General features: G+C 30.1%; 1 long non-coding RNA gene across 4 annotated transcripts; it reads right to left on the bottom strand.

Moving 5' to 3' along the window:
- Positions 1 to 1,373: 1,373 nt before the first annotated feature.
- Positions 1,374 to 23,324, bottom strand: LOC138348338 (uncharacterized). 4 transcript variants are annotated; one of them, XR_011220866.1, is made up of 5 exons: positions 20,110 to 23,324; positions 17,544 to 17,637; positions 12,370 to 12,440; positions 6,298 to 7,167; positions 1,374 to 3,745 (listed from the first exon to the last, which is right to left on the bottom strand). It is a non-coding gene; the product is annotated as an uncharacterized lncRNA (long non-coding RNA). The 4 variants fall into 4 exon arrangements; XR_011220863.1 differs by lacking the exon at positions 1,374 to 3,745 and having other exon boundaries at positions 5,586 to 7,167; XR_011220868.1 differs by lacking the exon at positions 1,374 to 3,745 and having other exon boundaries at positions 5,586 to 7,167; positions 12,370 to 13,239.
- Positions 23,325 to 24,492: the final 1,168 nt, after the last annotated feature.

A 24,492-nucleotide genomic window follows, 5' to 3' on the forward strand; every position in this document is an offset into this window, starting at 1 on the left:
CACATATAAACATGATTTATTTTGTAGATAGTGTTAAAGCCTATAAGTTGATTTTCATATCCCAAAATATGCCCTTAAAAAGGTTACAAAAATTAATTGCTACCTATTAAATAGGATCACTAAATAGAGTAAAAAAGCAGACAGATTATTAAGTGAATACAGAGTTAAAACTTATGCAACATTAGGTCGTATATGCATGGAGTCTAACATTATTTATAGACAAATATTTACTATATTTTTCTCATATAGGGAATATTTATCACACCCGCTGGATATTACATAAGACAAATACAAACAAATGGTTGATTTTAGATTATTATTTAAGAGATGTTATAATATTTTTGCATTCTTCAAGTAATATACACATAGGAAGATTTTATGGCAATAAGACCTAATAAAATAAATGAGAAACAATTAGCAGGTAATTTCCCCCTTTCCTTGAACTATCCCCAAATATTTCATATGTAATAGAGACTCGTAGTTATAAATAATTTTTTAAAAACAAATTAAAGAAAAAATGAATAAAATATACAATATTAAAATAAACAATATAGTTCCGTCATGAAATCTCTTCTACATTTTGAACACTAAGTTCATAACATGCAAGAAGGGACAATGTAACACATACATATCTATAATGCCAAAATAATCATAATAAATCAATTATAATATAAAAATCACCATAAACACTTCTAAAACACGATGAAATTATAGATTCATGAAAAAGACATATTAAATTATTCGAGTCTGAATCAAAGCCCCAATTAAATTTAGGTTGAGCCTCTTATTTAGGAGGGCACTTTCAATTGAATTCTCTTTCAAGCTTTCAAAATTTATGATAAAATCTAAAGAAGTAGTACATCCCGAATTAATTCATGCGCTTTTTATTTAATAGAATTTTATGAATGTTTATGATTTGTTTTAAAACCTTTAATATATTATTTTTAAGAGAGAAAAGACATAAAGTGACACCTAAAGTTGTCTCTAATTTTCAAAAAGACACATGATAAACATAAAACTAAAGAAAATTTTCATATAATGAATTAAAAATAAAAATTGACAAGAGAGGAAAAAGAAAAGAAATATGTTGAGCCATATTGAAATAAATTGATCAAAGTTAATAAATATATAAATAAATAAATTGTTTAATCAAGAAATATGATATATGCTAAGTTCATTCATAAAAGACATGGATAACATAATCCTTTATAATGACACAAATTCTATTAAAAAATCAATAGAAAGAATGATAACAAAAAAAAATTTTAAAAATCAAGATTATTAATTCACAAGGGCAAATGATTTATCCAAATCACTAATATCAAAATAGATATTGTCACGATCCAGACCATCATGATTGTCACCCACACCAAATCTCCGCTGGGAGAACCACTAATTCAATCCAAACTACGGAACTACATTAAAACTAAGTCAATTAAGATACAGAAGCAAGTTAAATAACTGAACAAATGTGGAATTTAAATGTCTAAAATCTGGAATTCAATGTACCAAAACATCTAATAAGATCCATAAGTCTAAACAAGAAGGGATGCATCCCTAAACTTATGATCTATTCAACTAAATAGAATAAATGTCTAAGTCCGGAAATGGAGTACATAGATTCAAGAGAATCCCATGGTAGCCCGAAATAATTGGCTAACCCTTGAATTCGAAGCAAGCATCACTGTTCTTCTAAGCAAGGTGTATCAATAGTCGCATGAAGATGTGTTGTACTCAACAAAAATAGAGTAAGTGCAGTATCAGAACATAACAAAAGTGTATTGGTAGGATCACATGACTATCCCGCTGAAGTAACATAAGTAAGTCAAGAAATATATAATCACATGCATATATATCAACATATACAACATTATCAACATGAAGAATCACCAAAACATTTAATACTTATCATTACATGATTAGTCCTTTCACGAAACTCATACACAAAAAGTTGGTCAGCCTGATCACGAAATGTAAGGGATCAGAGATATATAAAGGGAACAGATTAACAATTCCTTATAATGATTAATCAATGTCTAGTCACCAAATGTAAGGAATCAAAGACATATTCTCAAGTAAAAGAGGAGAATTGGTGGATCTTGGACTAATAAAAAAAATCAATATAAGCAATTCTAAAAGGTAGATCCTAAGATATTCATATTAATTATATTGCTGAAATGCTCATTGATAAATCACAATCTTCTCCTCCTATTGTTGTTTCTACAAGCTCAAGTAGAAATAAGAAATAAATTTCTTCCATAGTAAATGCTACACCCCTTGTTGTAGGTGATCATGTTTCAGATAAGCACACTCTTCCTCTACCTCTATCTCTACCTCTTTCCCTTCCAATATTACTACTCGATATGATTTGTTCATTCCAAAATTTATGATCATCAACAGGTTGCATAACATTTAATATGGAAGAAATTGATTTCTCCATTCTCGTTAAACATATAGCACAAACAACATCATCGGGAGGAGGTTAAAGTGGAGTATCAATGAGCATGTCAGGACTTTAATTCAAAGCAATATCCTCACGAGCGAATTCTTTGGGTTCACTTTATTTGAATTTTATAATTAGTCCACACTCAATAAAATTATTTTCTTTTATTTGAGAACATGTCTCTGATCTCTTACACTTGGTGATCATGCCTAAAAACTAAGCATTATACGAAGTTATATAAATTATTTTTCACATACATTTATATGTACAATGAATGAAATTACAGTTCTTTCTACTTATGCGACATAAACCTAGAGTAAAAATCTTGTACTTGTATTTGAAAATTTTACCTATAATATGTACTTTCTTTATATCGAATTATTTGAAAAGATATGAAGTACGAAGATTAAAACATCTTAGTTTGAGTAGGAATTCGGGCATGAATTCAACTTTCTAAAATAAATATTTAGACACAAAAGGTGCTACAAATCAACATAATGAATGAATCAAAATATTTTAGGAAAGAAATGGTTTAATTCCTCAAATAATAACACTTTGAAATGTAATAGAATTAACATAATATAAATAATGAATCCATATAACATGAATGAAATGGAACAATATAGCAAATATCAAACGACAGTGGTTGTTTTTACGTTTTTTGAAATAGTGGTGTGTATATTAATTTTGATACTACCTTAATTTGTTTAATTAAGTACATGTCATTTTTCATTATCATAGGAAACAAAAGAACAGTAATCACCATAAACATTTTGAAGAATAATATATGGTTTCATTAGAAGTGTATTTTTGTTCTTATAATTTGAGTATATAGTCAACACAAGAAAGTCAAAATACATAATTTTACTATTGATTCTGGTACAAATTCTTGAAACCTTTTTTTTTCAAAATAATTATATATATAAAAAGATAATGTAAGTCAAGATAAAGAATTATTAAAAAAATTGTGAAAACTGCAATTAAAGAAAAAAATTGTTTGACTCTCTAAAAAATAACACCTTCACATGAAATAGTACGAAGGAACAATGTAACTCTCTATGTTCTACCTTATTTGATACAATTTTCGTGTCTTTGCAAATAAAATTTACTTATTAGAAGTAAAAAAAAGAGATATATGACATTATAAAATAATTCAAAAATAATTAAAGGACAGTATAAAAAATCAAAATTAGAGGACATACCTGATTTTTTACGAGGGGAAAATACCTAAATTTGTATTGCATTTTGAACAAACTTACAGTTTCTCATATTTCACCTTCCTCTTTATACAATTCGTACAAACTGTAAAAAAAAAATGTTAAACATAAATTAATCAAATTCCATAAAAAAAATGATATAGAAAATTTTATTTTTCACCAAAATATAATATATAATGAAATAACAAATAAAAAGTGAAAAGAAATAAAAGCGAAAAATATTGAACCATATTGCAAAATTCATCCCTTTTAATAATAAAATCTCAAATTAGTAATACATAAAAATATAGTAGTGTTAATTAATAGGTTCAAATGCAATAAATAGTTCATTGTCGTGCTCCATTTTTAAAAAAAATAAATTAATCACGACCTAATAACTTTTTTGGACTTCTAAATGTTTTGAATATTCGCCAGCTAATGAATTGATGGGTGTTGGGGCAATTTATTTAACCTAGCTAAATCTAACTAAGGTCAACGAACCAGAGATCATGGTAAAGGTTCAAGTTACTTCAAGGGGAAGGTGTTAGGAATTTCTCGAAGTCCACAAATGTAGATCATGACCGTATCTCATGCAACTTATGCGGGGGTTAAAAGTAGCAAGTATGATTACTTCATTTAGGTTAATTAATTTAAACATGCCAACTAGGTGATAAATAATATTGAACACTTTATTATTTTCATTATTTATTTAAGCATGTGAGACTAGGTGATAACATAATATCAAACATAACAAATACTAAGCAAATAATAACAGAAAAAGCAAGGAGAACGTAAATTACACATTGAAATAGTCAAGAGCAAAAGATTATTTTATTTATTAAACTACCATAAATAAATATAATTACAAAACACACAAAAAAATGAGACTTTAAAAGACTTTACGGATACATACAAACCATATATTTTTCATTTACAGTTCAAGGCAATGTCATCATCTGTGTAGGGCCTAAACTACCCTTACCCAACCTCAACATGCATAACGTTCTAAAAGGTGCCTAGGGCTCCGCTTAATGTCCTAGAGACAATTGACTACTATTCAAGGAGGGTTTAGACCGAAAGAAAAATATATGATCCTAATAGTCCCCCTACACACCAAGTTAAGCGAATAGGACGAGCATTTAACACATAAATCTCACATTGTCTCCTAAATTTCATTAAACTATCTTTCAAACACACATAGTTGTGAGGGTCTCATGCTATGTGTGTGTGCAAATAAACAACATAATAATAAAGACTAATTAACAAGTAATAAAATAACATTAACAAGCAAAATATTACAAGGGACAAAGATTTATTTTATTTAATTTTTATCTAGAATATGACAGTTTCATACCGACACTGATATATTAGCTTGTATTAAGTGGCAAAACATTATTCAACATGCATAATTTATTCATTGACATATTTGAACAGGGCATATGTGCATGTAGAGCAACATTTAACATCTGATTTTAAGTGGAGAGAATTTAAAGGTAGCAGTTTACAAAAAAAAATTGATTTGCAGACTGGAGGACAATTTCATTACCAAGCAGATTAGCACACAGGAGCGAAAGATGAGTTACTGAAATACGGTGGAAGAAAAATGCATAAAAATAACTAAGTTATTTAACATTGTAACAAATAATTGATTTATTTTGAGTGACAACAAACAATTGTAGTACAAAAATAGTTACGAATGGTAGAAATACGCAGAAAATTATCATAATTTTCAACATCCTGAAAATTACTTAATAATACCTAAAAACATGATTCTAAATGATTGAAAGGTCATCCATATTGTATAATTCCTAGAGCCATGATTACTAATCAATTTGCATGCTAGAAAATATTTTATCATAAACCTTAACATATGAAAATTAAGTTAACATGTAGAAATTAATATGCAACGTATATAGGCATGATTAATTTTGTAGAAAACATTAAAGCCTATATGCTGAATTTTAAATCCCAAAATATGTCATCAAATGAATTACCAAAATTAATTGTTACATCATAAACAGGATCTCTAAACAAACTAACATGGTGGTAGTTTGTTAAGTGAACAAAGAGTCAAAATTTATTCAACATTAAGTCATATATGCATGAAATATAATTTTATTTATAAATTATTTACTACATTTTTCTCATATATGGAACATTTATTACACCGGCTGGATATTACATCAAACATATATAAATCAAAATCATAAATGGTTCATCCAATTGCTATCATATTTCTCTACACTTTAGTGACTTCGATTTCCTTCTAAATCTAGACAAGGTTGCGGAATCCAAATATTACTAAATAGTTTTCCATCTCCCATTTTCCCCTGTTGTCATTTCTATAATGATAAGAACAGTTCGTGTCACGACCCAAAAATAGGTGTGATGGCACTTGTCTTATCCCACAAAGACATGTCAGTCTAAAACCAAATATCTAACAAAGTGCGGAAGTAAATGACAATCCAACAACAATTTCTATCATGAAACCAAGCCATATTAATTAAATTCCCAAAATAAGGTTTGTCATGTGCACAAGCCTCTAATGTAAATATTAGAATTGAAATAAAAATAGAAGTCTAAAATGAAATTGTCTTTCAAGTAAAAACAAAGTCATAAACTGGAGCAGGAAAGTTCGCTGAGATGACAAGCAACTACCTCACAACCCTCCACAAGATGCCTCGGAAACGAAAAGAATGACATGTATCACAAAGATTCGGGCTCCTAACCTACAAAAATTAGTAGAAGCAAGGGGTGAATACCAAATCACGTGGCACCCAACAAGCAAAACTCTAAACACAAGTTAAGTGAACAAAATACGGGTACTCCTTACACGCTATTTGAACCTCCACGCTATAGCCTAACAATTTACTGTTTACCAAACGCACAACCCAATAACCACACTCTATAAGTTTACACATTCTCAATAACACAATATTCAAAAGTTACAAGCTTCACAGAGAAACAATCACAAGATCAGCAAAACACGTGTTAAGCTCATCAATAGTAAAATGTGCAATGCCAGGAGATGCAATGTCAAATACAGTGATGCATGTCTTTCTTAATGATACACACCCGTTGTCTCTCAGTTCGGGACCCATGAGAGACATATCTGTCCATGCATCTGTCACCGTGCACGATACGACCCTCGATAATAGTAACCGTGGCGTCGCACGATACGTCCCTCGAAATATAATATCGATCGCGGCGCACGATATGACCCTCGAAATGGTACATCCTCTTATCACATAACTCTTATCACAACCATGTTTCAAATGCAGTTTGAATTACATACTAAAATAAAAAATGAGGAGATAGACATTTTGATAACAAAGCACAATTTGCAACAAGGAATAAAACACCAACAAATAAGCAACAAGTCTCCAAATCATTCTCAACATCACACAAGAAACTACACGAATTTCGTACGCTTAACAAAAGTTTAGAAATCCACTTGCCTCAAATAGTGTAACAATGACTCCAGAACATGAGCCTTCCTCTTTCGGTTGACTTCCAAACCAATAAAATCTATTCAAAAAAATAATCACGATCTTATTTCAAAACTAACAACATTCATATTGCTATATCTCTAGCTTAGACACAAAACTCATACGAATTTATTTATAATACAATTTCTAAATTTTTGTTCCAATCAATTTGTCAAATCTCATTTTTCCTGCATTTCAAATCTATGATTAAATCTTAATTCGTCGAATAATATAATTCTAATAATACTCTTATAATATGCTATATATAATATTTAGTTACCTATCTCAACATGTCAAAACATAAATAATGATAGAATACCTACAAGAATAATCAAAAATAAAACTAAAAATATGTAATTAATTGTATACAAGAAACAATACATAAGGCCCTAACGTAATTATATATTCATTAACTTATAGTTGGTAATCATTGGCATCTATATCCAATGATTGACAACTAAGCCTCCAAACAAAAGAAACACAAACTGTACCCCTTTTACAGATTAAATTTCAAAACTTTCTTCTTTCTTTTCTTTAATTTATTTTCTTATAATTTATTATTCTAATAATTAAATATGGTGACCTCTAACCTTATACTAATAAATAAAGAGGTTAAGACATGAAGAATTTGTTTTTACCTAATTTACATGGGTACTTCTGTTGACGCCGGCTGCAGGTATGTTTCTCGCCTACAATCTTCCGTCTTTTATTTTTCTTTAATAATAGTAATGAATTGAAAAAAAAAACTCTATTATTATAATATTATTTATTTATGGCCCAATTAAAATAGGATACTAAATAACAAATTTGGCCTATTAAATATTCAGCTAAACTAATTATTTAAAAAGAATATACATGAGTTATTTAACCGTGCTTGTCGAATAGTTCAAAAATTTTAAATCAACTTTACCGATTAATTCTAAATGACTTGGGCGACTATCAAGATGAGTAAAATTGTATCATTATTTTCTTTTATATAAAAATTTGCAAAAATAATTTTCCGGGTCATTACATTATCCATCACTATAAATCATGTTCATCCTCGAACATAAGAAAGAGAAGGAAGAATAGATGACGTGATCAAAACCTTCAGTTACACCTACTAGTCGATGTTCATCTCTCCAAGTGATCTTATTTTTAAGACCATTCCATTAACATCAAATACAAAGAACTGAACTTTCGAGTCAAACTTATGAAGATCTACAAATCAGGAGTGATTATCAAGCCACATACTTACTCTTGAACCCAATACAAACCATCACCCACTAAACCTTAACAGAACCATCATTAAGAATCTTTTCTCACATCACAAAGATAAACATCTGAATCAATATTGGATACAATCAGAAGTGAGCCTGAATCAATAACCACACACCGTAATGCACAAACTTTCACAGATCTTATCAATATTTTCTTTTCACAACACAATCTTTTAACTAGCCTAAGTTATAAACATCTAATATTTAGACATTGGGTACTCATCGAGGAGAATTTAACTCATCTAGTCCAAAGAATGAAATGACTAACAAACACCCAACAAGTGATACACTCTAGGATGAAACCTTTAACACTATTGTTAGATAACCATAACTATTCACGAAAGCTTTTCTATAAATCCTCATAAGCAAGGTTGTGCATGTAGAATAACTAGTATATTTCAACTATTCCAAACAATACCAAATCTCCAATAACTGAAATGAACCAGTCAAACCAAGGATTCCACTTTAAGGAAAATCACGGGATCGGTGCACCTGATCCACCACTAGAAACTCACTCATAGAAGAAAAAAGAAAACACAAATGTAGAAAGTGAATTATATTGTAAACCATGTCTAGAATGAAGTAGTTGGTATATAAAAATATACAGAATCAAGGTCGAATAACAACAGATACTCCTTCCATAATGCCCATATAAAAATAATACCAATAATTTAACTCCACCCCTTGATTTTTAGCCACCCACAATCAACCAATCTAATCCTCATCACAACATTACAAATAGTCGATTCATCAAACCCCACATACTTCTCATAGTACTACATTGAAGTCAACACTCTTATACAAACAACAATCATAACATGTCAACTATTTACCTTACTCTCAAACTGTCACTAGTATCAAGATCTCCTTATAAAACACATTGTAGCCTCTAAAAAATTAAAAATATGGCTCTCTTTTTCCATTTAAGCATTATATGACATATATGAGTCACACCTAAGTCTGATAGCAATACTTTCAAATTACTTTTCCATCGAGGAAAACTAATTAAATCATACTCAATGCGAACTTCACGCGAAATTTTAACTACCATTCATACCATCATGTCCTCATGCAAAAAAAAATCTCAACGAAATCCTTGGTCACTCCAATAATTCTGTATACTATAAGCTCTAACGTTTACTTACCATCAAATGCGTATGTAACACATCATGTCAATATATATCGCCTCATCAACAAAGTAGTTTCAATCCCTTCAAAATCCTCAATAACCATGTAGAATTGTAAGTCCATGTCGTTGAGCATCCATAAGTTACCCATCATATTTTAGAATAATTTAGCTCAACATAAGCACATAGAATCATTCACACCTAGTTATTTATCACTCAACCAAAACTCAATCTTTAGAAAAAAATCATTCATAACTTCCTCGTAAGTTGGTATCGCAATAGTTCACATATCATAGTCATATCTAATATCATAGGCAAGTATCAATAAATCCTTCAACTACAAACCAATGGCTTATAAAAGAGGTCTTATTTATTCACTTTTCTCAAATTCTTCCCATGACACAAAATTCTAAATATCTTGAACCCTTCAATACATCATACTAGTGTTCCTTTTATTAACTTGCTCACCAATCTTATCCTTTGATCAACAACCCATGATATTTTACCTTATCCTCTAAACTATAGCATCATATGAATACCCCTTAGCTGTAGCAATCAAAAGTAACCAATTATACTACTCAACTGTTATGTCCTTCCAAATGTTTTATACACAATGTGCTCGATCTTTATTTACCTTACCAATTCATACCTTGACAAAACACACTATCACCATGATAATCGACGAATAAAATCATGAATTTTGAATCCAACTGTGTAACTCAATCTCCTTATCTATCAACATTAACTCATACCTTGAAGATTTTTTATGAATTCATATATATTAGCATAAAATTAGTCGCTTCTCCATCGACATTATCATAAAATTCACTAAAAATTAAACCATACTCATTATCAAACTCAAAATTAAAACAATTATTCTATTGATCAACTCTACATATTTCTCACAGTACTCGTTTGAAGTTAACACTGTTATCATAAGTAGAACAAAACAAAGGAAACAAATGTCTCTGAACCCAACTTTCAACTCCTCTTAAGATACCATCTTAGCCCTTGCAATCAGAATAAAATATTATGGTTCGCACCTCTTTCCAAGGACTAAACTACATTACACTAATTCTTTTCATTTATAAGTCTAGCTCCTTTCAAATTTATATAAGCGGTGTCTCAGCATCTCCTATAACTTTTCATGCAATTAAGCTACTCAATAGTGCCAAACCTCAACCTTAAATACTCGCAAGTCACTATTATAATACAAATTCATTTAACCAATGATCTTTATTAATATATAGATGCATCTTAATTATGATCAAACTCTTCTTATCATCATGCTCAGTTAGCTCTTATCATCATCACTAAGCCAACATTTTCATCAATATGACACCTAAAACTTGGTTATATTCATCAAATCCAAAGGACTATCTCAGTTTTATATGCACTTCTTACTAAAATCTTCAATTACCTTTACACAAGTATAGTCTTCGTGACTTCCTTTACTCATCATCTTGTGATTCTGGTATCTTTCCATTTCCTTGGTCCTTAAGATGAAATAATCAGTCCTTATTTAGAATCCTCAAGATACACTTCACAAACAAAACACATCAGTAACGTATCAATGATCTATCACTAAAAATTTTAGCACAATATAATGTCTAACACATTGTTCTTTGGTAACAAGTTCGCAACCTAGTTGGTTTCTGAAATATAAATACGACATTGAACCTTATTATACAAGCATTTTACATAATTAATAACTCTTTAGTAATTGGTAATTGCACTTGACATCAACGTATCCATTTCCATATACCACTAGTACTACATTGTGAAGACTATTAAATCCACCACTAGAACACATCATACCTATCGAAAAGATCATAGCGAAACAGGTTACACATTTCTACCCATCAAATAGATGTTAAGTATTATCATAGTTCCATATCTAGCTCAAGATATATGAATTCTTTCATAGGTCAGGTCAATATCAAAGTAGCACACTCCATAACTCCAATCAAGTAAGCATCGATACTACTATAATAGAAATTCTAACCTTAATTGGTGCATCATTTTCTAAGAATTCCATTAATTTTATGATAACTTTAACGATTATAGTTTCCAAAGTTACAAATCAATTATCTAGTCATCCCTTTAATCATCCCACTTCGAATTGTTAACCACTCTAAATATCGTATATACCACACAAGTACTAATCATTTTACTAGGATAATTAAACATACATAGCCCCTTAATTTTTTTAAGTTTTTTATTTTTATATTATTCGAAATATAACCACAAATCCTTTTCATAAGTATATCACTTCCACTTTAATACCAAATGAAACATTTAACCAATACACGACACACCAAGTACTCACCAGAGGAATTACACATGAGGCATCACATAAATGAGAGTCGATGAAGTAAAGGGAAAAAAATTAAAATCGGACCAGTACGCACGATATAGATCCAAGAAGTGAAGATTTTTCCTAAAAGTCACTTTAGCCTCTCGAAGATAAGTAGAAACGTCTCCTACTGACCCTCGAGACTCTACTTAGACTCAACGTGTACACACGTGAGACCTATGAAACTAGGGATCTGATACCATTTTGTCACGACCCAAAAATAGGTGTGATGGAAGTTGTCTTTTCCCACCAAGACAAGTCAGCCCAAAATCCAATATCTAACAAAGTGCGGAAGTAAATGACAATCCAACAACAATTTCTATTATGAAACCATGTCATATTATTTCAACTCCCAAAATCAGGTTGTCATGTGCACAAGCCTTTAATGTAAATATTTTAGAATTGAAAAAAAATAGAAGTCTAAAATGAAGTTGTGTTTCAAGTAAAAAAAAAAGTCATAAACTGGAGTAGGAAATTTTGCTAAGATGACAAACAGCTACCTCACAACCCTTCACAAGATGCCTCAGAAACGAAAAGAATGACAGGTATCGCGAAGATCCGGGCTTGTAACCTACAAAATTTTGTAGAAGCAAGGGTGATTACCAAACCACGCAGTACCCGACAAGCAAACCTCTAAACACAAGTTCAATGAACAAAATACGGGTACTCCTTACACCTATCTAAACCTCCACGCTACAGCCTAACAATTTACAGTTTACAAAACACACAACTCAATAACCATACTCTATCAGTTTACACATTCTCAATAACAACTCAATATTCAACAGTCACAAGCTTTACAAAGAAATAATCACAAGATCAGCAAAACACGTGTTCAAGTTCATCAATAATAAAATGTGCAATGTCATGAGATGCAATGTCAAATATAGTGATGCATGTCTTTCTTAACGATACACACCCGCTGTCTCTCAGTCTGGGACCCATGAGGGACATATCTGTCTATGCATCAATCGTGGCGCATGACACGACCCTCGAAAATAGTAACCGTTGCGACGCGCGATACGTCCCTCGAAATATAATATCCATCACGGCGCGCGATACAACCCTCGAAAGAGTACACCCTCTTATCACATAACTCTTATCACAACCATGTTTCAAATGCAGTTTGAATTACATACTAAAATAAAAAATGAGGAGATAGACATTTTGATAACAAAGCACAATTTGCAACAAGGAATACAACACCCACAAATAAGCAACAAGTCTCCAAATCATTCTCAACATCACACAAGGAAATACACGAATTTCGTACGCTTAACAAAGTTTAGAAATCCACTTGCCTCAAATAGTCTAACAATGACTCCAGAACTTGAGCCTTCCTCTTTCGGTAACTTCCAAACCAATAAAATCTATTCAAATAAATAATGACGATATGATTTCAAAACTAACAACATTCATATTGCTATATCTCAAGCTTAGACCCAAAACTCATACGAATTCATAACACAGTTTCTAAATCTTTATTCAAATCAATTTGTCAAATCTCGTATTTCCTGCATTTCAAATCTACGGTTAAATCTTAATTCGTCGAATAATATAATTCTAATAATACTCTTATAATATATTATATCTAATATTTAGTTACCTATCTCAATATGTCAAAACATAAATCATTATAGAATACCTACAAGAATAATCCAAAATAAAACTAAAAACATTTAATTAACCGTATACAAGAAACAATACATAAGGCCCTAACGTAATTATATATTGATTAACTTATAGTTGGTAATCATTGGCATCTATATCCAATGATAGACCACTAAGCCTCCAAACAAAAGAAACACAAACTATACCCCTTTTGCAGATTAAGTTTTCAAAACTTTCTTCTTTCTTTTCTTTAATTTATTTTCTTATAATTTATTATTCTAATAATTAAACATGGTGACCTCTAACCTTATACTAATAAATAAAGAGGTTAAGGCATGAAGAAGTTGTTTTTACCTAATTCACATGGGTATTTCTGTTGACGCCGGCTGCAGATATGTTTCTGGCCTATAATCTTCCGTCTTTTATTTTTCTTTAATAATAGTAACTAATTGAAAAAAAAAACTCCATTATATAATTTTATTTATTTATGGCCCAATAAAATAGGATACTAAATAACAAATTTGGCTCATTAAATATTCAACTAAATTAATTATTTAACAGAATATACAAGAGTAATTTAACTGTACTTATCGAATAGTTCAAAAAATTTTAAATCAACTTTACCGATTAGTTCTAAATGACTTGGGGCAACTATCAAGATGAGTAAAATTGTACCATTATTTTCTTTTCTATAAAAGTTTTCAAAAATAATTTTCCGGGTCATTACAGTTTGTTACAGAAATCCCGAAAGCAAAAGATCAAATTTTAAATTATGATAAAAACAATGAAAAAAATATTAAAAAGCTCAAATATTCATTATTATAAAATCACAAATACAGTTTTTAACAACATCAGCCAAACAAAACATGAACCTCCAAAAAACTAGTTCTCGACCTCCTCAGGAAATTTTAGACTTGTTTTTCAAACTCTTTTAATGATGTTTGCATAGACTAAGTTAGGGTTTAGGGTTACATTAAATAATGGGTCAACTCATTTAGCTAGCATTCCTTACGAATATATTAGGCCCAAAAGATATTTTTTGACCTCAGATATATATTATAAGATACATCTATCTGTAGATTTTGTCAATATCTAATAACGTTTTCAAAATAATATCTTTTGAACCTTATATTCCCACAAGGGGTGCTAGCTAAATGAGTTGGCCCATTAGTTAATATATCCCTAAACCCTAACTTAATCTATATAAACTTCATTACAAGAGTTGGAAAAAAAACTCTAAATAATTTACAGAAAGGGCCTAAAATACTCTTAACGGATTGGCAATGATACAAAATTACCCTCCATCAACCTATTGGTTCCAAAATACCCTTTCCACCCACCTATTGAGTCCAAAATACCCTTCTCATTCACCTTTTGGTTCAAAACTGCCACTCATTTAACGGTTTTATATTTAAACTATTTAGATATTTTTAAATATGTGGCGCTCAACTATTTGTTATAATTTAACTTATTAATATAATTTATAAATCAATCTACTATCCACCCCATTCCTAATTAAATCCCTCTAAATTAATGGATAAATGCAAGCTACTGTCAATTAAGTGTTTTCAAAAATTATAGAAGTAAATTATCATACATTCAAGTGGCTAAATAAAAATCACCGATAAACTTAAAAGTCTAACTATGTTATTCTTACGTCTGAATTATGTGATGGTACTTCATAGGTAACTTTTTTTTCAAAATGATATATTAATGTTTTAAAATAAATCATAAATATTTATAAAATTATATTTAAAAAGTGCATGAATTAATTCGGGATGTATTAATTCTTTACCTTTAATCAGAAATTTTTAATTAAATTTTGATAGAAAGTGTCCTACTAAAAAGCTGGTCAACCTAAATTTAATTGGGTCTTCGATTCAGACTCGATAATTTTGAATGTCATTTTCATGAATCTATAATTTTATCGTGTTTTAGTAGTGTTTATGATGAGTTTGATATTATAATTGGATTATTAATTGGGTGAAGTTTAGTTAGTTATGAGTGGGTAATGGGTTCGTTTATAAATTATACTAATAAATTATAATTATAATCAATAGTTGAACGCCAAGTATTTTAATTTTTTTAAAGAGTTTAATTTTAAAACAATTAAAAAAGTGGTCAATTTTGAACCCAAAGGTTGATGACAAGGGTATTTTGGAGCCAATGGGTGGATGAAAGGGGCATTTTGAAGCCAATAGGTGGATGAAGGGTAATTTTGTACCATTTTCAATACTTTAAGGGTATTTTAGGCCCTTGTCCGTATATACACACACACACACATATATCATCTATATAACATTTCCCTATAATGATTAATTTTAATGCCTGATCAGCAAATGTAAGGATCATAGACATCTTCTCAAGTAAAAGAGGAGAATTAATTGAGCTTGGAATAATAAAAAAAATCCAATAAAATTGAATCCTAAAAGTTAGCTCCTAAGGATATTTATATTAATTATGTAGTTGGTATCGAGAGAGATTTGAGATTTTCTCTTCGAATTGAATATTCTATTAAATAGAAGTAATTCATCAGCATTCGGTTAGGATTAATCTAAACCAACCCATCATATTATGTATACGATTCAACATGCCAACTATTAAACAACTTATTAGAAATACAAGACAGCCAATCAGAAATGTCACGAAATCCCCCGCTGACATGCTCATTGATAATTCACAATCCCCTCCTCCTCCTCCTGTTATTGTTTCTACAAGCTAAAGGAGAAATGAGGAATAAATTTCTACAATAGTAAATACTACACCACTTGTTGGTGATTAAGTTTCTAATCAACACAGTATTCATCTACCTCTTCCCCTTCAATTACTACTACTCGACATGATGCGTTAATTCGAAATTGATCATCATCAACAAGTAATATAGAATTTACGATTGAAGAAATTGATTTCTCCATTCTCCTTAAACTTCTAGCATCAATTACAACAGAAGGAGGATGAGGTGATAATGGAGTATCAATGAGCATGTAAGGACTTTTATTCATAGAAATATTGTCACGAGCAAATTTTTTGGGTTCGCCAATTTTGAATTTTTCAATTAGTCCACGCTCAATAAATTATCTTCTTTTACTTGACAATATGTTTCTGATGCCTTACACTTAGTGATCACGACATAAAACTAAGCATTATACGAAGTTATATCAATTAGTTTTCACACACATGTATATGTACGATGAATGAAATTACAGTTCTTCTACTTATTCGACATAAACCTAGAGTCAAAATGTACTTTCTTTATTTCGAATTATGTGAATATGTATGGAGTACAAAGATTAAAACATCTTAGTTCTACTAGGAATTCGTGCATAAATTCGTCATTTTTTAAAAAAAAAAATGTATAGAGAAAAAGTTCTCCAAGTCAACATAGCAAATGAATCAAAATATTATATAAAAGAAATTGTTTGATTCCTGAAATAATAACACTTATGTAATAGGATGAACATAGTATAAATAATTAATCTATATAACATGAACCAAGTGGAAAAATATAGTCATTATCAAATTACAGTGGCGGTTTTTACAATTTAAAAAAGAGTGGTGTCTAGGTCAATTTTGAGACAACCTTAACTTGTTTTATTAAGTACATGTTATTTTTCATCAACATAGGAATAAAAAGAACCCTAATCACCACAAACATTTAGAAGAATAATCTATGGTTGCATTAGAAGTGTCTTTTTGTTCTTACAATTTAAAGCCTATAAAATACGTAATTTCACTATTGATTCGGGTACAAATTCATCAAACCTTTTTTAAAAAAAAAATAATTACATATTGGATAATTATTGATAAAGAATTATTCAAAAAAAATTGTGAAAATTTAAATCAAAGAATATAATTGTTCGAGTCTCTAAACAATAATACTTTCACATAAAATAGGATGAATGAATTATATAACTCTCTCCATTCTACCTTATTTGATACAATTTTTGTGTCTTCTCAAAATAAAATTTACTTACTAGAAGTTTAAAAAAAGGAGATAAATCACAATATAAACAATTCAAAAATATTTAAAGGAAAATACAAAAATCAAAATCATAGGACATACCTGATTTTTTTTGCAAAGGGACAATACCTAATTCTGTATTGCATTCTTGACAAACTTTTAGTTTCTCTTCTTTTACCTTCCTCATTATGCAATTCTAAAAAAATATTGAATATAAATTAATCAAATTCCATTAAATAATCTATACACAATAATTGTTTTTTTTTCACAAAAATATAATATATAATTAAGAAAGAAAGAAAAAGTGAAGATAAAGAAAAGAGAAAATTGTGTGTTTGAATAATGCTTGATAAAATTTAGAGGCTAATGTGAATTTATGTGCTAAATGCGATAAATTAATCATTTCCGCGCTTCATTTTTCGCAAAAAATGTGTTTTAGTCATGACCTAATAATTTGTTGGGGATTTTTAAATGTCTTAGAGTTATCACCTAACGAATTGGTGTGTGTTAGGGCACTTATATTACCTTTCTAAATCTAATTAAGGTCAACAAACTAGAGTGTTCAGGGTAAGGGTTTAAATTACCTTGTGGGGAAGGGGTTAGACATATCTCGAGGTCCACAAATGTGGGTCTCGATCGTATCTCATGCAACTTATAAGGGGGTAACAAGTAGCAAGTAAGGTTACTTCATTTAGGTTATTTAATTTAAACATGTCAACTAGGTGATGAATAATATTAAACAGTTTATTGATTTATTTAATTATTTAAGCATGCGAGACTTGGTGAAAAGATAATATAAAACATAACAAATACTACGCAAATATTAAAGGGAAAAGAGAGGAGACAGAAATTACACAATTAAATAGTCAAAAGCAAAATTTTATTTTACTTAATAAAATACCCCAAATAAATAATAATTACAATACATAAAAAAGGAAAAGAGAAGGGCGACTCTAAAAGACTTTACGGATCAACGTTTGACTTCTATGTAGGGAGAGTCAAAACATATATTTGTCGTTTACGACTTCAGGCAATGTCACAATCTCCATAGGGCCTAAACTGCCCCTAACCCACCACTGCATGCATAACATCCTAAAAGGTCCTAGCGCCCCCGCTTAATGTCCCATAGACATTAGACTACTATTTGAGTAGGTTTTACACTAAAAAAATGCTCCTAATAGCCCCCTTAGACACCAAGTCAAACAAATAAGATGAACATTTAGCATTTAAATCTCACATAAATCTCCCATTGGCCTCCGAAATTTACTAAACAGGCTTTCAAATAGATAAGTTGTGACGGTTTCATGTTAGGTGTGTGCGCAAACAAAAAACAAGATAATAAACACTAAATAACAAGTAATAAAATAATATCAATAATCACAATATTACAAGAAACGAAGATTTATTCAGTTTAATTTTAATCTGAAACATTACATGTCATACCGGCACTGATTTATTACCTGTTTTTAAGTGGAAAAAAACATTATTCAAAATGTAGAATTTATTTATTGACATACTTGAAGAGGCCAGATGAGCATGCAAAGAAAGATTTAGCATCTAATTTTAAGTGGCAAGAATTTAAAAGTAGCAGATTGATTGAAATGGTTAATTTATTTTTAGATTGGAGGACAATTTATTTACCAGTCAAACATGCATGCAGAAAATGCAGAAAAGTAACTTAGTTATTTAACATGCTAGCAAATACTTAATTTATTTTAAGTGAACGAACACAATTGTACTACAGAAATAGTTACGAGCGGACAACATTATTTTCCTTATTAATGATAAATTAAATAGTGGAGGAGAGCGCGTTTAATATATAGCAAGAAAATATTCAGGATCAATCACATATTATTTTCCTTATTTGAAGAAAAAACCAAATCACTAATATTATTTGAAATTATTTTTGGCTCAATCAAATATACTTTTACTAAAAATATAATAAGTGAGAATCAATTCAACTTCAATTAAGCCAATTATGATCAATTAAAATTAGTAAATAAAATACTAAGTAAAATTTACCTTACCCAAGAGACGTGAAATCTGTCCGGATTTGCACAATACCATAAAAATCACTTTAGTATCAATTAATCAAATTCAAGCAAGGATATAATAATTATATTAAAGGAAGAAAACACAAGTTAAAAAGTGGTTACATATTCCTAATATAATATATTCACAACAACAAAAGAGAAATATGTTGAGAATCAATGTAAACTCAAGTAGCAATCTCAATTATCATAAAAAATTATTACCACTACTACTAGTAAAATTGCACAAATCAAAGGGATCAAATGACATTATTGGAGGTAACAAAGAACAAGGTACATCTCAAGATAATCAGTGATTTCATAACCAAATATATCAATTTTAACCAAGAATCAAGTGTCAAGGTATTGTTATAAGTACACGAGCAAATATCAACACAATCTTCTTGTGAAGCAGACAATGAGCTAAGCGATCAAGAGCAACAAGCACATGAACGAGACTATAATTCAACTTTCTATCACACATAAACAGTTTGTAAAATATGAAAGTCATAACTAGTAATTCAATTTTAGGATAAAGAGAACTTCTACACCAAACATACATAGAACTTTCATCACATTGCACATAAGAAGAAGAATTAAATTACTAAGATGAGATAATGATTTTAAATTAAATGTACCCGGATGGATCGTTAAATATCCATATTTTGACCAGTTTGAAACATTCAAAAGCTTCGCTATCGTTTGCCTTGTTCACTGGTTCAGAGCTGTTGCCCGTAAATGAGAGAGACGAGAGGAAGCAGTCGGCTGGCCACCACTGCTGGCATCGTTTGGTTGTTGGCTTCACTGGAGAACGCATGCCGGAGTTTGCCTGGTCGTTGATGTTCATCAACGGGTTGCTGCCGATTTTGTGACGGAGATGACTGCTGCTGTTGTTGTTTACATTTTGCTGGCTAGTGTTGTTATTTCAGCTGGCTGGAGCTCCTGGGGCTGCTGCCATCACTGGATTCGCTTGGTTGCTGCTGTTTCGTTGCTTCTATGGCCGTTTGCTTTCGTTTGCCTCAATGGAGAAAGGGGAGGAGAGAAACAGAGGCACACAGCTGCTGGACTTGCCGAAAAGGTTGTTTTCCTCTCCTGGCTACTGTCCACCGCTGGAAAGAGAGAGGTGAGGGCAGAGAGAGAGTCGTCGGTGGAGAGAAAAGGTGGGAGAAAGGGCGGCTAGAGAGGGAGGAAAGGAGCAGTAGAAAAATTAAATAGTTAGGATTTGGATCGTTTGATATCAAAAAGGAAAGAAAGGATGAGTGAATTTGAACGTTAACTTTTAAAGAGATGAGGGGCCGAGATTCAATATCAAAAGATGGATGTTCCAGATTATGAGATGAAATCTCAAAATCACATTGGATTAAATTTGAATGACTAAAATTGCAGTAAAATTAGCTAGAATTGTAATAGAAGAGTGGATATAATTGAAATACATTTGGAATTGAATAAACTAGAATTGAAAAAATTAGAATAGAATATACTAAGATTTAAATGATTTTGAGGAAAAGTAAAGAGATTATATCCAATAAAAATATTATATATATTATAATGCTTTTATATATAATAAAGCTCACTTAAATTTTTAAACATTTAAGTAAAATAAATTATTTTGAAATTTATTAATAATTCTAAAATATTTTAATAAACTTTTTTTATAAAGCTTAAAAATATATTTTTCTACAAAATACACTAACATTTTGAACTAGAAATATATTTTAAAAATACATATTTAATTGAATAACGTTTTGTGAAATATTTAAAGGTCGTCAAAATTGGGTCTCAACAATCGTACAAGAATGAAATAAACAAATAAATAAAAACTTTAATAAAAAAATATAATGAACCCCCAAAAAGTTACATTCTAATTAATCTTTTAAAAAACATTAGAAAGAACGAAAAAGAAAATTAAAAATTCTAGACCATGAAATGACAACATTTAGTTATCAAAATCATCATTTTCTTTTTTAAAAAGGAAACTCAAAAAATTACAAAAATCACATCCATCAGTTGTCTCACAAAGTAAGTTTGAATATGCCGACCGCACACAACAGAGATTGACAAATTATTTCGATAACTCTGCCTTGATGAACAATAAAATACACATTGGAAAGAACGTAACAAAGAAAATTTAAACTCAAAGATCATGAAATAACAAGAACAAATAATTTATCAACATCCTTATTATAAAAAAAAAATAAACCCCAAAAAATAAAGTTTGTTAAAATGATTTGATTTCTTTCACATCTATGGTAATATACGTCAATAATTGTGACATCTTTGCTTAGCTTTTTGTAATTTCTATGAGTCAAAAACATTCATCATCCTAGCTTGTGGTTTAGCAAAATCAGTCATATTTCTTTTATGCATTGTAAAAATAAAAATCAATAAAAAGGAAATCAAACCAAATAATGTTTTCCTTAATTATAAACATATGTATTCCATTATTTTCATGAAAACCATATAATATTTAAAAAGATCATACCAACAACAACAAAAACACAACAAAAAGTAACTTGGTTTCTTGATTCTTGATTTAGTGTGCATAAAGGAACAAAGAAAGAAACTAATAAAAAATTTAAGAAGCTTGATTTTTCTAGACTATTATGACTTGAATAGTTAATGTGTGACGAGGTCTTTTGAATCAGAAAAATATAGTTCATCTCAACTATTTCTTTCATGACTTACAAAACATAGTTGATCTTGACTTTTCATTTTCTTATTTGTTTTACCTTATTTAGAGTGTGTTTAGGTCAATTTGCCTACGATTTTTTTTAGTATATGAAACTTCTTATCAACACCTATATCAGGTAATCTTAGATAGAGGCAAATATATGATTTCACTTTTATGAATTTCTGTTGTGACACACTATAATATAAGGCATAATTATCAACAAAAATATCTGTCGATAGATCTATCAAATCGGCTTATAAAATCGAGTTACTTACCAATTACTAATGAAAACTTAAGTATTTCTAAAAGGCTTGTTGGTAAATTTTGCAAACCAATTATAATCGTTGGTAAACTTACTTAACAAAAAACGGTTGGTAACAACCTGAAGATTTTGTTAGTAATTTATGAGTATTTTCCAACCAAAATGCTGACATTTTGTAGATATGTTAAATGTTACTTTAAGAATATAAATAGAAAGTTAAATAACTTTAGAACTCCCCATCTTTTAATTAAAATGCTGACGTTTACTAGCAGAAGACAAATATAATATTTCAAAATTATATATAAAGCAATATACAAGATATGGTTTCCAGAATACAACACAAAAGAGTGGCTTCAATTACATCAGATAATTAATGTCCACCCATATGAAAAAAGAGTTTATCATCATCCACATAAAAATAGTTGACATCAGAAGTATCAGAATAATATTGTATCCACTTTAATTACACTAGATAGCCCTAAGCCTCTCTTCATAGCATAAAAGAGGGAAAATAAATGGAAAAAAAAAAACTATATAACATGCACAATACCATGGAGATTTTTGGTCACAGTTCAATAAACAACTTACCTCATAGAAGATTTGCACCGATGTAATTGACATCTCCTTGCAGTAGTGATTAAGGGTGTGATTGGTATGAACGGAAACTTTTTATGGAAAATGTTTTCAAATTTTTTCATGTTTGGTTGGGACAAAAGTTTTGGAAAATGTTTTCCAAATCAACTTATTTTCCTCAAAATTAAGGAAAATGATTTCTCTTTAAAAGTAAAGGAAAACATTTTCCAAAGCTCTCATCCAACTTCAAATTACATCTTTTTTTAAAAAAAAATTCAACAAATAGTTGCAATTCAAATTTTATATTTTCACTCCTCTTCCCCCGCCCCCCCCCCTCCATACCTAGATCATCCCTCCACTGCCCTCCGAAAAACAAAATTTCTTTTTTAAAAAATATTTTGAATTTTAAAATTTTCTTTTGTCACCCTAACCGTTGACTCTACCCACCCACCCTCCTCCCACACCTCTAAAAAAATTAAGTTTGTTTTTAAAAAATATTTTCAATTAAAATTTTATTTTTTCACCCCTACTAGACCTCCACACCCCTACCCCCACCCTATCCACCTCCCAAAAGAAATTCTCAATTTGGTTTTAAAAAATAATTTCAACTTCAAATAATTTTTTTTCACCCCTAACATCCACCCCCATGTCCCTACCACTCTGATATCCCCCCACCCCACCCACGAAAAAAATTAATTTTATTTTAAAAAATTATTTTCAACTTCAAATTTTATTATTTTTCACCCATACCCCTGCTACCCCTCTTCCACCCCCCCCCCCCAAAAAAAAAATTATTTAAGTTTATTTTTAAAAAATATTTTCAACTTCAATTTTTTCTTTGTTTTATCCGTACCTCGACCCCCGCCCCTAACACCCACCCCCTACCCAACCCATCCTCCCAAAATAAATTTTCATTTTATTTTGAAGAAATATTTTCAACATCAAATTTTTGTTATTTCCCCCTCCCCCCCCCCCCCCCGCCAACCCCCTACAACTCCCCTACTAGCCCCCCACCCCCATCCAAAAAGAATAACGTAATAAAATGGTGACTTTGTGAACCGAAGAGAAGATTATGAAAAGACTCTATGCATAGAAAATTGCACTTTTCATTTTTTATAGTCAACTTCACTTTTCTCCCTTTTTCTAAGCATGCTTGAATGTTCCTTTAGATTCCATAAATCAACAAAGACCTCATTTTTTCTTGATACCTATTAAACTATGATCTTCCTTATCTTGAATGTTTTTTCTACTTTTGTTAGTATGCATTGAATGATATGCGAAAAAACACATGTATAATATCTAATACAAGCTATTAAACATATATTTAATGTTTTAGAAGACTTTTGTTTTGTATTTATTTAATTTCTTTCTAATAATAAAATGTCCGAGAAAGGTGTCCAGTACTAATTCTATACTGCTTATCAGTTAATTGTGGAGGGTTTTGAATTGGAAACTATGGTGGTAAAAGCTCTAGTTCGGATACATGAGATCAAGGGTTGACCTAGGGTTGATATT

The sequence above is a fragment of the Solanum lycopersicum genome, chromosome 1 (genome assembly GCF_036512215.1).
Source record: "Solanum lycopersicum chromosome 1, SLM_r2.1".
Taxonomy (NCBI): Eukaryota; Viridiplantae; Streptophyta; class Magnoliopsida; order Solanales; family Solanaceae; genus Solanum; species Solanum lycopersicum.